This window comes from Penaeus japonicus, unplaced genomic scaffold (assembly GCF_977035675.1).
Source record: "Penaeus japonicus unplaced genomic scaffold, GWHDUDI00000001_assembly GWHDUDI00000001, whole genome shotgun sequence".
NCBI lineage: Eukaryota > Metazoa > Arthropoda > Malacostraca > Decapoda > Penaeidae > Penaeus > Penaeus japonicus.
The window spans coordinates 47,568,340-47,570,839 of NW_028234403.1; the positions used below are offsets into that span (position 1 = coordinate 47,568,340).

General features: G+C 40.7%; 1 protein-coding gene across 1 annotated transcript in view; it reads right to left on the minus strand.

The window, feature by feature from the left end:
- LOC122248765 (teneurin-m) overlaps positions 1-2,500 on the minus strand; it is a gene marked incomplete in the record, with an annotated part of 310,602 nt that overhangs the window by 207,236 nt on the left and 100,866 nt on the right.

Consider the following 2,500-nt stretch of genomic DNA (forward strand, 5'->3'; position numbering starts at 1 on the left):
AATCAATGGCCTAATTGCCTCAGTCGTCAAATCATTCTTGTTTTCTTTTTTCGCCAATTCATAGTCCTCTTTTGTTTTCTTTTCCGTTTTCGCTTTGTGTATCTCTCTAACTTTCGTGTGTTTTTTGTGTTATCTTACGGTTCTTTATGATCATTTACTTGTTTAATTTACATCAAATGTATTCAGTAGCCAACGAAACCACTACGTACTCCACAAAGACAAACTCAAGCTGACACATAAATCAAGAACTGACATAAACACAACACTCAAAGTTAAACAGCCTCAGAAGGAAATCCAGCAAGCATGTATTATTAGCTTTTCCTAAACTCACCTTCATGAATGAGCTAATACCGACCCCGAAGGTGTGCACAAGCTGCTTGTTTCGCTAATATTTGCCTTAGAACGCGGAAACTCTCCTCCTGCTTCGCTCTCACGCATTCCGCTGTAGGTTCTATCGTCGAGAACATAATAAATGGCGAGAGGAAATGACTTTGCCGATGTCGGAATTTCTTCTGTGTGTTTTTTTTTTCTATGATTATTGAAGAGTTGGTGTAGGCCTAAGCTGATGACGAAAAGGAAGACAGGCTTTTAGGCTGACAAGCATAATTGATGTGAGAGGTTTTCATGGTATTTAATTATATATCTCTCTATATATAGCTATACATATTTTTTTCATATATTTTAATATATGCATACGCATATGCATTTGTGTATGTATACATATATACGTTTGTATATATATTTATATATATATATATATATATATATATATATATATATATATATATATATATATGTGTGTGTGTGTGTGTGTGTGTGTGTGTGTGTGTGTGTGTGTGTGTGTGTGTGTGTGTATGTGTGTGTGTGTGTGTGTGTGTGTGTGTGGTGTGTGTGTGTGTGTGTGTGTGTGTGTGTGTGTGTGTGTGTGTTGTGTATGTGTGTGTGTGTGTGCGTATTATATATATATATATATATATATATATATATATATATATATATATATATATATTATATATATATATATAAAGCGACAAGGTAATTCTAACAGATAATGGAACAAGAGAGTGATGAGAAAGTGATGAGAAAGATGAGCTCCGAGTGCCGGTTCCTCTCCATCACCCTGGCAGTTAATCATGGGTGCCTTTCCTTATATCTTTCCTCATTTCCCATTATATGAAGCTCCTACAAGTTTCCTCCCATTCCCCATATCCCCCTTTACCATACCTCCCCATTCATCACAATGAACATTATGCACTGTAACCCATTAATTACTAACACCATCCCCACCATACTCCCCCATTCCCAACCCCCCATTATCAATCATTTCCCGACGCCCCATTAATCACCATCTCCGCACCCCCCGCCCCCCCACACACACACTTCATTCGTCATGTCTTAAATCAACGTTGCTTCAGCCATGCGCTCGTAGGTGATGGGGTGGGGGTGGAGGGGGGGGCTGTATAAACACGGAAAGCATTTCTGTATTACCCAAGAGAGAGAGAGAAAGAGTGAGATAGAGATGGAGGGAGGTGAAGGGGAGATAAGGAGGGAGGTAGAGGGGAGGTAAGGAGGGGGTGGAAGGGGGAGAAGGAGGGAGATGGATGGGAGAGGAGTGGTAGAAGGAGGAAAGGAGAGACAGAAGGGGGGATTAGGGTGAGAGATAGAGGGGTAAAAGATGGAACGGGGGAGGAAGTGAAGGGTGAAAATAGAATAGAAAGATAAAAGGAGAGTTAGAGGAGGAGGGGCAGAGGGAGGAGTCTAGAGGGGGGGGGGTATGGAAGGGAAAGATAGGAGGTAGGAGAAAGAGGGGGAGATTAGAAAGAAAAGTAAAAGGAAGGGGATTTGGAGAGGGGAAGGGAAGGACAATGAAAAGGTAGAGAGAAGAAATAGAAGGAGAGGGAGAGGGGTGAGAAAGAGGGAGTAAAGGGAGGAGAGGAAAGAAAGGGCAAAGGAAGAGGGGGAGAGTTTAATCTCAAAGTGGATCTCTGTTTCGTTCCCCTCTCGAAATGTTTCCTTATCTTGTGACTAGTTGTTATCGATAAACGCGTGACTAGTTACGAGATGTTGGCAGTCCTGTTTTTTTACCTTTGTTTATTTTGCCTTTTTTTTTGTCTACGTTTCTCTTCTTTTTCTGTTTATCATCTTTTTCTTTAAATCCCTTGGTATAACCTTATAGTAAAGAACAAAAATAACATGAAAAACAAATTTACCTCCAAAGTTTAGATAAAGAAACTCTTTTAGTTAAAAAATAATCAAATGATCATACTCACACACACACATCACACACACACACACACACACACACACACACACACACACACACACACACACACACACACACACACATTCAACGGCGCATTCACGTGATCCAGCCCTGAATCGAAAGGATCGCCAGATATATTAGAGCAAGAGATCCAAACGGGCCCACATTTTGATCCCATTGTTGTGTAATTAACCTCATCATACTAGATGGAGGGCGTTAGGCGAGGGGAGAAGGAGC